Source organism: Pipistrellus kuhlii, unplaced genomic scaffold, assembly GCF_014108245.1.
Source record: "Pipistrellus kuhlii isolate mPipKuh1 unplaced genomic scaffold, mPipKuh1.p scaffold_m20_p_5, whole genome shotgun sequence".
Classification (NCBI taxonomy): domain Eukaryota; kingdom Metazoa; phylum Chordata; class Mammalia; order Chiroptera; family Vespertilionidae; genus Pipistrellus; species Pipistrellus kuhlii.
In genome coordinates, this window is record NW_023425551.1 from 23,652,187 (window position 1) to 23,666,492 (window position 14,306).

Below are 14,306 nucleotides of genomic sequence, written 5' to 3' on the forward strand. Positions count from 1 at the left end.
ACTCACCAAATCTCCCTTGTGCTCACACCCTACCTCCTCTCCACCCACCACCCCCTCTCCTAACCTCCAGCAACCACTGCTTTGTTCTTCTTCACTATCGTCGTGTTGTTGCAAAATAATAATAATAATAGTAATAATAATGTCATAAAAATTGGAATCTCTCAGCATGAAATCATTGGAGACTGGCTTCTTTCACTCAGCACAGCCCCTCTGGGATTCATGCAGGTTGCTGCAGGTCTCAGTCATTCCTTTTGGTTGTTAGGTATATTCTGTGACATGGGTGTGCCCTACTTTATTTATCCACTCACCTGTTGAAGGACATATGGGTGGTTTCCAGCTTGGGGTAATTATGAATAGAACTGCTATAAACATTCAGGTAAAGGTTTCTGTGTGAACAAAAATTTTCGTTTCTCTTGGGAAAATATAGAGGAGTGAGTTTTTGGGGCCATCGATTCAATGCATGTTTAACCTTAGAAGCATCTACCAAACTATTTTCCAGAGCTTTGCATTTCTACTGGCAATACAGAAAGTTCCAGTTGCTGTGCATCCTTGTCAGCACTTAATATTTGTCATGAGTATTTTTTTTTTAATTGTGGTAAAAAAATACATATCTTAAGATTTACTATCTTAGCCATTTTGTAACGTACCATTTAGTAGTGTAAAGTATATATACATTGTTGTGAAGCTCTCCAAACCTCTCTCATTCTACAGAACTGAAACACTGTACCTATCAGACAACTCCCCTTTGTCCCGTCACCCCATTCCCTAGTAGAATTACCATTCTACTTTCTACATCTATGAAACTGACTGTGTTGGACACTTCATATAAGTGGAGTTGTCCAGTAGTTGTCCTCTTATGACTGTTTTATTTCACTTAGTATAATGTCCTCAATGTGCATTCATGATGAAGCATAAGAAAAAAGCATTTTCTTCAGTTTTTTTAGACTGCAAAACATTTCATTGTAGGCACATACAGGTATCTCCCATTTTGCAAACACTCACTTTACGTCACTTCGCTTTTTCAAAAGACCTACGTTAGGCCTTTCGTGAGGGAAAGGAGCCTTCAGCATGTGTTCGGCAGCAGCTGTTCCAGAGGCAGCAGCACCCCCAGCAGGGAGCGTGGCCACCACGCTCCTGCCCGGGAACCAAGCTCAGCCTCCTGGCATCAAGCCCCATCGTTCTGACCTGAGTCTGGGAGCATGTGTGCTTTCTCCTGTACACTCCTGCCTTTCCGGTATGGTGGTGTTGTTTTTAGGTATAACTTGATCACCCTCTTTCTCCTCCAGCACTCTTTTTTTTTTTTTTTTAACAGCTTGGTTGAGATGTAATTTATATGCCATACAATTCACCCACTTAATAGGTGTCAATCAGTGGTTCTAAGTATTATTCACAACTATGCAACTATTACCAGTATCAGCTTGAAACATTTTCATCATCCTAAAAAGAGACTCCATCCCATTAGCCATCACTCCTAATTTCCTCCCTCAGAGCCCCAGTTCCATTTTCTGTCTCTGGAGGTTTACCTATATTCTCTGTTTCATGTAAGTTGAATCATATAGTAAATACTTGGTCTTTTGTGACTGTGTCCTTTCATTGGGTATATTTTCAAGGTTCGTTCATGTACCATGTATTTGTATGCACATTCATTTTTGTTGTTGAATAAAATCCTCTTGTGTGAATGTGCCACACTTTATCTATCTACCTGTTGATGGACATTCGAGTTGTTTCTACTTCTGGCTGTTATGAATAATGCTGCTATGAACATTTGCGTGCAAGTTTTTGTGTGGACACATGTTTTCACTTCTCTTGGTTCTATACCTAGAAATAGCATTGTTGAGTCACGTGGTAATTCAGTGTTTAACATTTTGGGGAACTGCCAAGACCGTTTTCCAAAGCAACTGCATGATTTTTGCATTCCCACCAACAGTGTGTGAGGGTTCCGATTTCTCTCCACTCTGGGCAACATTTGTTATTATCTGTCTTTTTTATTATTGCCACCCTGGTGGGTACAAAGTAGGGCCCCTGGAACTCTTGGTTCCTCTTTTTCCGCCTTACTCCCCCCCCATCCCCCCTCCAATTCTTTATTTTTTAAAGAATTACATGGGTCTCCTTTTCCCCATAGACCTCTTCCCAGCTGTTCCCACCCCCAGCACATGCCCTTACCCCCCTGGTGTCTGTGTCCATGGGTTATGCTTATATGCATACATATAAGTCCTTTGGTTGCTCTCTTACCATCCCATCCCCACCTCCGCCTCCCTCTGAGGTTGGATGGTCTGATCTGTGCTTCTCTCTGTCTCTGGATCTGTTTTTGTTTATGTTGTTCATTCTATCCCACAAATAAGTGAGATCATGTGATGTTTATCTTTCTCTGACTGGCTTATTTCACTTAGCATAATTCTCTCCAGTTCCATCCATGCTGTTGCCAATGGTAAGAATTCCTTCTTTTTTTACAGCAGCATAGTATTCCATTGTGTACTGCCTTACTTTTTTCCCCCCCCATAGTACATTTTATCATGTCACAGTTATAAATTATGTCTATTGTTTATTATCTGGGTCCCCTTCCTACTAAATTATAAATTCCATGAGAATTGGGTTTTTTTTTTATTCCTCTCTGATAACAATCCCAAAGCAATAAGAATAAGTAGTACCTGATTTATGTTAGGCATTCAGTAACTATTTGTAGAATGAATGAATTAGTGAAATACTTTTTTATTTATTTATTGTTTAAAGTATTACATGTCTCCATTTTTCCCGATTGACACCTCCTCCCCCCCTACTCCCACCCCCAAAGCAAGCTCCCATCGCCCCAGTGACTGTGTCTATTGGTTATGCTAATATGCATGCATACAAGTCCTTTTTTTTCTCTCTAACCACCCCTCTCCCCTGCCTTCTCCCCGAGGTTGGATGGTCTGCTCAATGCCACCTTGTCTCTGGTTCCATTTTTGCTCATCAGCTTATGTTGATCATTATATCCCACATATGAGTGAGATAATGTGATATTTATCTTTCTCTCACTGCCTTATTTCACTTAGCATAATACTCTCCAGGTCCATTCATGTTGTTGCAAATGGTAAGGGTCCCTTCTTTTTTTACCACAGCATAGTATTCCATTGTGTAGCTGTCCTGCCTTACTTTTTTTTTTCTTTCCATAGTACATTTTACCATCTCACAGTTACAAATTATGTTTATTGCTTATTATCTGGTTCCCCTTCTTATTAGATTATAAATTCCAGGAGAATAGGGATATTTTTATTTTTCACTGATAACAATTCCAAAGCAACAAGAATAAATAGTACCTGGCTTATGTTAGACATTCAATAACTATTTGTAGAATGAATAAATTAATGAGAGACTTTTGATGAGGCTTATCCCATCCCATACATGAGGTGGTTTGCATGTGGATCTTTCTGATTTGGTAAATACTGGAATTGGGGAGGAAGGTGCATAAAGGATAGATGATACATATTTTAAATTCTTCGTGTTCATATCATTGAGAGCTGCTTAAGTGCCTCAAGAAATCTTGAAAACCCAAAATAGACAAAATGAATATTTCACCAATTTTAATGGACAGGGTGGGGGCCCGTTCCCTCATGAATGGATAATGAACCTGAGTAACCCTTACTGTCTGCTCTGTATGGCAGCAATGTTTTTAAAGGTCACTGTGGAGGCATCACTGACACAAAGAGGAGGCAGGTGGGGATTGTGTTTAATTCAGCCATTTGTCCCGGTATATTTTATCACTGACCCTAATCAGATCAGTGAGTGTTCGAGATTCTGTGAATAGAGAGATAATATACAATAATTTTATCATACACACTTTTTAATTTCTTTTATTCCGTTTTCCTAAATATGGTATTAGATGGTATTAAAACACATTTCCCCTCTATGCATTAAATATGAAGGAGACTAATAGTCTTCTTCATTCTTTGCCTCTCAGTAGAATGAGTTTTTTTTCTTGATTGAATCTTTCTACGTATGGGTGGATAGAAAGGAGCATTATGGCCTACCGATTTATTTATGGGGCATTTATCATTCTTAGGGGTAAAACCCATTCATGGGAAAGAATGATCATAGTGTTAGCTTTTTGTATATTTGTTACGACTGAAATTAGTGGTTTCATAAATATTGAAACCTTCCATCACTGGTTTAAAATAGCCAGCTGTACAACGAATGGCCTCACCGTCAGGGCCCACCTTTCACAGATAAATATAACCCATAAAATCTCTTTTCTAAATGGAGACTCCCTTGCTTCCTGTGCGGTCTAGAAAATTCGATACTGTTTGTTTAATCCACGCTTCACTTTAAGTTTAAATGTGTTGAGCTGCCTAGAATCTGAGGCCTCCATCCTGTCCCAGGGCGAGATGGGTTCTTCTAGAGGGCAAGTGAACTCCGATAAGCAAGGCCTTTTCTGAAAAATGCTTAAAGGAGCCATGGTGCTGTAGACTTTGCCTATTTCTTTTTGTTAAAGACTCACACCCACTGGGATGAAATGTAGAATTGCTGCCCTGAGTCTCCACTTTTGTCTGCCACAGGTAACTCCTAAGTGGGGTATGGAGGACAGGAGCAATGTTCTCATCCATCTCTTAACAACAAGGGCTCCCACTGGGATGAGACAGTGTGAGTTTCTATTGCTTTAAGAGAGGATCTGATTGTTTATGTGCCTTCCTTGGGTGGATAATTTCCTAAATTCATTTTCCTTTGGCGTGGTGCCACTTTTAAACACTTTTTAAATGGCACTAAAGAATTCCTTCTGGCCTGGGTCAGGGAGCCCATGTCAGGAAAGTCCATTATTTTATTTCCTTTGCCTATTATTTCCCTTAGTGGTCTTGTTTTGTTTTGTTTTGTTTTTTTTCATCCTGTGATACGAATCCGGTCTTTATCACCAAGGGCTCAGTCCTGGAAAGGGACCGCTTTTTGGCTTAGACATTTTCCTGATGTGTTTCCCACTTGGAGTATAAATGGCAGTTTTATTTCTCGTTTCTTTGGTTCGGTGAAAGGAGTTTGCACCTCTAGGCTTACAACAATTTTTTCGGCCTGGGCTCTCTTCAGTGGCTAGACTCTCTAGGTTTTGAAATGGATACCCTTGATGTTTCCTTTATTCCAAAGTATAAGTGTTTCCTTAGTACCTTTTTATAAGACAGAGCATGAGAGGCTATGTAGGAAATCTGAGAGAATGAAAAGCATGGTTAGGGAGAAGGCTGGATTTTGGAAAATAGTGAACACATGACACATGCATGTGGTTAAAATTCTTTGAAAAATCCTTGTGACCTATTTTTTATCTTAGATATATGGCTTTCAGTACTAAGGAAGCCCCAAAATGTCTTACAATTTAATTTATCTTTAAATTGTGGTAGAAAACACGTAACATAAAATTTACCATCGTCACTGTTGTTAAGTGTTTTCTACAGAGCGGCAGCCTAAACTCCAGAACTTTTCATCTTGAAAAACTTAAGAACGGTCACCCATTTCCTCTCCCTGCCAGCGCTTTCATTTGTTTTTAAAGAAAACCTTAGGTGAACCAAGTATAAAATATTAGTGACACCAACTAAAACTTAATCACCTATTTAAGTCTGATGTTGACATATTGCTGGCGTTCCATAGTCCTTTCTGTTTGCTGTGTTTCTCAGTTCAACGCTAAAAAGTTCAATTTAGTTAGGACCCCAGGAGGTTTGAAATGTCTCTTTGCATACTTTGTATAATGTGTGCATGTATGACATAAGAGGTAAAGTGTTGTTGTTTTTAAAAAATAAAAGTAAGAAAATAAACCTTTTATTTATTTATTTATTTATTTATTTTACCCATTTGCATTTTTGGGGGGATTAAACTTAAAATAAGGACGAGATACGTGGATATTAACGGTAATGCTCCAGATGCTGTTTTCAATGCTCCTAATCTCCCCGGTTACTCTGTGAGGGAGGCTGCTATCCTAATCCCCCTATCACTAATGAATAAACAGAGGCACCGACCAGTTAAAGGACTTGCCCTAAGTCCCAGGGCTTGTGAGCCGCACAACCATCTTTGAACTTCAGAAGCCTGGCCTGAGTCTGCATTCTTAACCCTTCTCCTCTGCTGCCTTCTAGGATCAATAGCATATTTAAGTAAAAATATCAATAGGATATTGTTTACACGTGTAGACAGGAGAAAATGGAAAGTTGGGGAGGAAAAAACCTCACATTTGTGTGTGGCCCCTGCTTTGTGTCAAACACTTTATAAGATATTTGAATCACCCTAATATCTGTCCATGTTAGGCTTTACTACCTCTATTTCCATGTGAGGAGGACAGGGAGGAGTTTAGGGGCAGGCCTGTGGTCACCTGCTGACAGGCTGCAAGGTCTGGATTTGAACTCAAGCTGTATCCTTTTTTTTTAAATTTTTTTAATATGTGTTTGTTTACCCAGAGAGAGGAAGGGAGAGGGAGATAGAAACATCAGTGATGAGAGAGAATCATCCATTGACTGCCTTCTATATACCTCCTACTGGGGATTGAGCTCACAACTCTGGGAAAGTGCCCTGACCGGAATCAAACCATGTCCTCCTGGTTCATGGGTCGATGCTCAACCATTGAACCACACCAGCTGGACTCAAGCTGTATTTTTTTAAAATTATTGATTAAGGTGTTACATATGTGTTCTTATTCCCCCATTCCCCTCCTTCCCCCCCCCCCATGCCCTCATCCCCATGTATTCTTAAAAGGGCTAGACTGTATACTTTCTGATCCATTTCCTACTTTCTAGTGTTCTCAATTTGAAGAAGAATGAGGAGACCCTGATGTCACCATACCCAGACATTTTGGAATAGATAAGGAAAGGAAACTCCTGAAAGATGTGTTTTGTTGAAGTAGAAAGTTAGCACTGCAGTCACGCCTTACCCATTAGGTATAATGAAAAGGCACTTTTCCCCAACACCCCAACATTTTTGGTGTTTTGTCTTGGAAAATATAAACTTAGTTGAAGTTACCCTTAGTTCTCTTACTGCAAGATCAAGTGGGAATCAGGTATTGATTATCCCTCCTGGTTTAGTCTAGGCTTGGACCAGTTTCACCGAGGAAATATTGTTCTTTTACAAATACCGTATATTCTCTCGTGTGGGCAAGATGGCAGGAAGAGGAGGGGACTATTTAAATTGCTCAAGAAAACAAGCTTTTTAATGATCTTAAGAAACATATGTGAAAAACATGGGTTTGGAAAACATGCCCACTCAGTCATCTTATTAACTTAAGCTGGTTATTCACATCTATTCGTTTGAGTTGGTGATGTTTTAATACGTTTTGTTCATAGGATAACTAAATAAAATAGACTGTTAAAAATTATGCATTAACCACCTCAAAAATTATTGTCTTCATTTTAAACATCTGTCCATTTTGTGGTCTCATCCTGTCTTGGGATTGCTATATTATAATGTGAAGAAATGAAAAGAGAAACACACAAAAAATGGGAACTTTTCATTCAACTGGATGAATCTGCAAGCACCTGTCATACGCATTTCTGTTTCCATGAGTTTAAAGGGGTCAGGCTGGAAGGAGGAAGGACACGGAGTGTCTCACGTAGCTCACAATTCCTGCCTCTAATCACTCTCCTGAGATTACTTGTACTTCGAGCCCATCTGGGCTCGGGGACTTGCCCATTGTTCTAGTCCTGAACATCCTTGGGGAGTAATAATCACAAGTCCCGTGGGTTGATCCGCCATGGCTGATCCCAGCTCACCCCATGTGGAAACACAAGATTTCAGCTGCGCTGTTCGCACAGGACAAAGGTCACCACCTCTTGCCCTGGCTGGGTGGCTCGGTTGGTTGGAGCATCAACCCATATACCAAAAAGTTGTGGGTTTGATTCTCAGGGCACATACTTAGGTCGGGTTGTGTATGGGAGGCAATCGTTCGATGTTTTTCTCCAACATTAATGTTTCTCTCTTTCACCCCTTCCTCTCTTTAAAGTAAATTCACACACACACACAAACACACACACACACCCTCTGGTGAGGATTAAAAATTTTTCTGGAAGGGTTAACAAGACATGAATAAAAGTGGTTATTTGCTTATGGAGTAAGGGTAGGGTTCAATTTGAATAGATGAGGGACCAGTGAGAGAATTTTTACTGTATCCTTTTATAACCTGAACTGAGAATGTACTACCATCTTTAAAAATTGGCCATTTAAAATTAACTTTTGAAAGCTGTCCTGCTGTCTCACATCTTGAAGGAGAATTAGAAAGCATTGTACCTCTCGTGGGAAAGTTGAAGTCTTTGTAATTATCATGTCAGATTGGAGAGTCCACCTGGTAGGCTTTTGGCCATTCATATCTGGGTTCAATCAGATTCTAAGTATGTGACCTCTTTAACTCTCAATATTTGTTAGAAGTAAAAATACTTCACCTGTCTTTCAGGAATAATGGAAGGATTGATGAAGCACCAAATAAATGAGGATTTCTATCCGATTTCTAGAGGAAGTTGTGACACTGACTTCAAAAGAGGGGGGACATAGATCTCTCCATCTTCCTGTTGCTTAGGGCCTGATCAAGTTTCAAACTCTTGAGGAGGAAAGAGATGGCCTGTGTAGTTCTTCTTTCATATTTCTGCCTTGAATATCTAGGGAATCTTTAGCCTCTACTGGAAAAAAATATTATATTCAGTTTTTAAAAAGCATCTACTTAATGCCTATTTTGATTAGCCATAGCTCTTCACTTCCAATGAATGATCACAGGCTCGAACAGGGAATGTATTGGTTCATGTGACTGAAGTGTGAGAGACAAACAATCTTCACGCGTGCTTGGACCCAGGTGCTTGGAAACTGTGACTAAGAATCTGTGTCTTTCTTTCGAGTGTGTGTTTCTCTGCATTTGTCTTCTCCTCTAAGTCGGGCTCTCCTTTTGTGAGTGGACTATTAGCAATGCTACGCTTATATTCTGCTAGTTTTAACAGCTGCAGAGGAAAGAGAAAGCCTTCCTCTTGATTGTTCAGCAACATTCTCAGGCCTGGATCTCCATAGTGCAGCCTGGGACATGACCCTCTGAACCGAGCACCCAGGCCAGGGAAATAACTGGGCTCTGATGGATAAGCAGGGGAGCCCTGGAGCCCAGGGACGGGGTTTGCCTCACACAAATGACATGGACTAAGCGAGGGGTAAGGTGGTTCCTCAAAGGCTGAAACTCAGATGGGCTGCTTCTAAAAGAAATAAAAAAGAGCACAAGGCATGCCTTCCCTCCCAGTGCCGACTCCCACATACACATCAGTGCGCAGTATCTACTCTGCAGTATTGGTATGATGAGGATGGAATAATAAACAAGATATCCCTCATAGGAAATAGACTACAGTTGTGTGACCATGCAATTATGTACTAGTACATAGGTAGAGATGAAAAATGTATACGTGCTATAACAGAAATAACAGCGATAGCTAACAGTAGTGAATGCTTTCTAGATTCTAGGTGCTCGTCTAAGCACTTCCCTTGTTTTAACTCATTTAATCTCCAAAAGCACCAGAAAGGTAGCAGCCGTTGTTCCATTTTGTAGATGAGGAAACTGAGGCATAGAAGTTACTTAAAATTGCTTTAAGGGCATAGTGAGTTCTTCATTCTTGCCAGTACAGATAGTGAGATCCAACACATGGGGGCGCTGTTTGACGAGGACCTAAGTTTCTAGGGAAGATTTTACCTGAGGTGGATGGAGTGTCTAATTCTAGGCTGAAGGAATGAGTAAAGAAGGCACGGAGCCAGGGAGTACTGGCGATGTTTAGGAAATTCAAGAAGTGAAGTTTGACTTTAACATCGGATTTGTGAAGAAGACATACGAGAGACCAAGTGAGGGGAAGACAGGCTCCTTGGGGCCAGTGGTGAAGCGTGGCTGCTGCCTTGAGGAATTTGGCTGCACGTAGTCTATAGGTCTGGGAGGCGGGGAGAGGTGTGGATAAACAAGAACGTGGCAAGACAGTCCCCTGAGTGTTCTTAGATGGGGATGTTGGCTTTATTTCTCTGCCTTACAGTCTCGAGATGTTTTCGAAGATTCTTGTAAATGCCCTGTTGGGTGGCATTTCGGTGTTTGTTTCTTTAAACGGCTTAGCTGCACCTTCGTGAAGGAAGGGTCTTTGAGAAAGGAGGCCATTGCTTGACATCCTGTTTTCTGTCCCTGCTGTCGAGGAGAGGTAAAGCCAAGCCGGGCTTATAGAACCCTTTCAGCACGAGACAAGCGCCCCTCTGTTCCTTCCCAGCGCCACAGGGAGGCCATTCAGCCCTGGGACCGAGCAGATAACATGGCACGCTCTTTGAATCGTTTTTCTATTTACCTTCCTATTTTGTTCCATCATTAAACGGTGTTAGAATTCAACATTAGGACTCCTTTTCTGGCCAAAAGAAAACACCGGTGGCTTGTGGACTGCAATATTTACTCACACAGATGGTTCCAAGAGAGTAGAAAGTCCTGGCCATGCGTCCTTAGAGAGGAGCCGGTGCCATATGCCCCAGCTTCCCCTCCTGAATGCAGGCTCCGTGCCCAGAGGACATCATAAATCACTTGTAATTTATGATGAGCCCAGGCGTGTGCTACACCCTGCTGGTTGGCTGGTGTCCTGTACACATGATGACTGCCCTTTTCCAGAGCATACAGGAGCCTTTTTCAGATGAGCCATAGGACGGAGAGCTGAGGATTTTCCCCTCACCTGGCCCAGCCAAAGAGTAGAGCAAGGAGAAGACAGAAGACTCTTGTTCTTCAAGTTTTGCCACAAGCCTCCCTTGCTTTCTCCTGGATGGGAGGTAGAAAAGGGGCAGAAAACAAGACATTATCATTATCAGCCTATTTTCTTTTATTCATCTCCTAGAGGCCCGATGCATGAAGATTCATGCAAGAATAGGCCTTCCTTTCCCTGGCTTACATTCGCTCCGGCCCAGAGCTGCTTTTCCACCTCTTGCCTTGTCACGTCAATTTGCATATTCCCTCCTTATTGGCTGTGGGTACCACCATTTTTGTCACAGAGTTACAGTCAATTTGCATATTCTGTCTTTATTAGCTAGGATTCCACAAACACACATTATCTTCTGAGTGCCAATCACCTGCAGGGCACTGTTGGAGAGACAGCCGTAAGCAAAACAGGGTTTTGATTCTCATCAAGACTACACTGACACAAAGTAGTAGGTTCTGTGTCAGAAGGTGACATATTTTGCAGGATAGAAAGACGGATAAAAACAAGAAGGGGAACAAGTTATTCCACACTGGGTGTGTAGAAAACGGATTTCTAATAAGGGAACCATGAAGAAAGGGATAGAGTAAGCCATGTGAGTTCTAGGGAAATTGCATCCCAGATAAGGACAGACGCCACCAGCTGAGGTCAGAGAGGCTGGAACAGAGAGAGCCAGGAGAGAGTGGTAAGGAGGGAGAAAAATGAGGGAGGACTAACGTATGGGTCATCTGGAGACCATGCCAAGAAGTTGAGATATTATTGAATGTGAGATAGGCAGCCAGTGGGAATTTTCGGAAGGTTGTTCCTTTTCAAAGATACGATAAACCAGAGTCTAAGCATGAAGTCAGGAAAACAGGGACCCACGCCCGTCACACCTCAGAGGAGTGTGTGCTATTGTCATCAGGATCAGACTGTTAGAACTTTAACTCTCCCAATTGCAGAGTGTGAAACAGAAACTCTAGTTTTCTTGGTCTGGTGTAAAAATCACGCATGCTTTTTAAATTGGGGTAAAGGTGAGTAACCATGAGTCATTAACACAACTGGTGGGAATACTTTTCATGGACAGATCTCGCTCCCTCATCCAGGGATGAGTCGTACAAAGACTCTTCTACGGCATCCGGCAGTGGTTATGCTACAGCTGTGAGCGGGGCTTCCGACATTATCGCTCTTCTTGCAAAGATTAGCATGAGCTTCGGAGTCCAAGAGCAGATGCTTGGGAGCAGGGTCTAGGAGGTTTCAACAGCCCACTTTGTTTTCGGTGAACCGGAGCTAACGCGGGCTGTTTTCTCTGTACAAATATCTCAGTCTAGTCTAAAGCTGTGGGGATCATGAGCTTGGTTGAGGTGATTTCGACTCCTTATGATGAATATCTTCCTAAAAATGCGGGAGATGGATAAGTAGAGGGGGCTCTGCCATAGCGACCACCCTGCCTCTACGTGTGTGCAAGCAGGTGAGCACGTCTCAGGAAAGTTCCTGAAATGACTCTTGCTTTGTGTGGCTGTTGGACCAGAATGAACTCTCAGATTCATTCCGATGCAAAACCTTTCCGAGCCTATGAAAGTGTTCAGTGAATGTGCTCTGCAAACATACAGACACTATATAAACAGGAGGCACATATTTTAAAAGACGAAGAGTGAAATACTTGTTCTGGGAGCGCCGTGGTTGGAACTTAGTGCCCTAACAGCATACCTTCCACGCTCAGTCGCCTGCAGTTTGTTCTCATTGGCCCCAAACACAGTTATCTGCTTTATGTGTTAAAAATGTGCCCAGCCAAAGACCAAACAAATAGCCAGAGGCTTTTTCCTATGGGGGGGGGGGGGCCTGTTGGGAGGAGGGAGAGCCAAGGAACAAAGCTGTGAGTTTTGAGTCTTGGCAGGAAGCCAGGCTGCTACTTCAAAGCTCCGGGATTTACAAGGGAGAAAGAGGAGGGACTTTTAGCCGAGATGAAGTTGGAATTAAAGCAACAGAAAATGTAAAGTTAAAATTAAAGCATGCTCTGGAATCCGTGATGGAATTCTGGGCTCTCAGATGGTTTTTCATAGCAAGGATGTGAAGATTTAAAAGGCTCCTAACGCAGAGATTACAGAAAGGCCTTGATTAATGATACGGGGTCCCACAGCATTTGAGCTGGGTGAGCGTCCTTTAGGGATCATCGAATCTCGTCCTTTGGTTTCCAGATAACGGATCAGGAGCCCTGGAACTTCTGGGGCTGCCCACTGTCACACAATTATTGTGGAAGTTCTGGTGATAGAATCTAGGGCTCCTGACAACCATTTTTGTGGTTTCGGCCACTTTACAGAAGCAGCAAACAATTGGAAGTCATTTCCAAAGAGCAAGGGGCAGATGCCACAATGACTGCCTTCTGCGTCGGCAGTGCAGTTGGCTATCATGATGTGGCCTCATCCCAGGCCCAGGGTGCCGCCTGCATCCTCAAACTCAGCAGCACGGCCTCTGTCCCCCACCCCAGTAGTAGGGGACGAGGCCTGTAAGAGGCCAGCCTCCCCTCAGAGCCCCAACCAAGCGTAGATGGGTCTGTGGGGTCCAGGGGAGACTGCCCCGGCCAGGGCCCTCTGATCACCTGCACGATCTCAGCAGCATCCCACAGTGTCATTGTGGGTGTTGCTGCTTGGCTTCCTGTGCTGACAAGGGTTCCCTGCTCTTTGACCAAAGCCTGAGCAAAGCGAAGCTGTAGTTAAGTAACAGCTCTCTTTTTACCTAAAAGAACAGGTATGAAAGAACAGGGCACGCTGGCCCCCCACTCCCAGATAACTTTGTCCACTGAGACCACAGCATCTAAGTGAGCTGCTGTTACTTCCTTCTGGAAGGGTGGGTGGAGGTGGGGGTGGATGGGTAACCTAAAGGAACAGGGACGCTTGTGTGTCTCTCCATTTGAATCTGTAAGGTGTTACCTTTTTTTCTTTTTCACTGTTTCTTTATTTACTTATTCATTCATTTTCTTGTTGTTTTGCATTCTGATTCTATCCAGAAAAGTTTGACCAAACCTAGAACAAAGAGCACATAAGGCAGTCAATAGACTATAAATGAAGGCAGGTCACTGAGGAGGGGCAAACAGATTTCCCCCATGAATTGTGATATGAAATATGTGTTAAATATTAACTTTTACCCTCACTTTTCTGGAAACCAGGTTAAAAAAGAAATACACCAATCCTAGTTATCAAAAAGGGGGGGAAATTTTCAATTTCTTCAAGAGAGACTAAGTGTTGCTATATTGGGGCTCCTGACGTTACTAAACACTTATTGAGGACTTTGTGGTGTTTAATACAAAGTTCTCAGACCCAGAGCACCCCTCCCTTTTCCTTCCCTTCCCTCCCACGTGTCCTTGCTTCAGGCCACCTGGAGCCCTCTCCCTCTCCGCCCCCAACAAAAAAACATGTTCTTCGTGTTATCGTTGGCTCTGTTTGTGTGTGTCAGGGCATGGCTTGGGATAATTGTGTTGTCCAGGATGTCTTAGGATTTGCAGATGAGAAGATCTAGAGTCGGAATTGTAGAGAGGGTCAGAATCCAGTCCTGCTGCTACTGCCCAGTGTTCTGCCCTTCCCCGAAGATCCCTAAACCCCTTCGCTGGCCCTTTTTGCTGCGTCTGGGTGCCTTTTTGAACAGGGCACCCCAAGGGAAGCATTC

General features: G+C 42.6%; 1 protein-coding gene across 11 annotated transcripts in view; it reads left to right on the plus strand.

Moving 5' to 3' along the window:
- The window catches only part of PHACTR2 (phosphatase and actin regulator 2), a 216,083-nt gene that overhangs the window by 150,382 nt on the left and 51,395 nt on the right, over positions 1-14,306 (plus strand). The gene's annotated exons all lie outside the window — the stretch shown is intronic.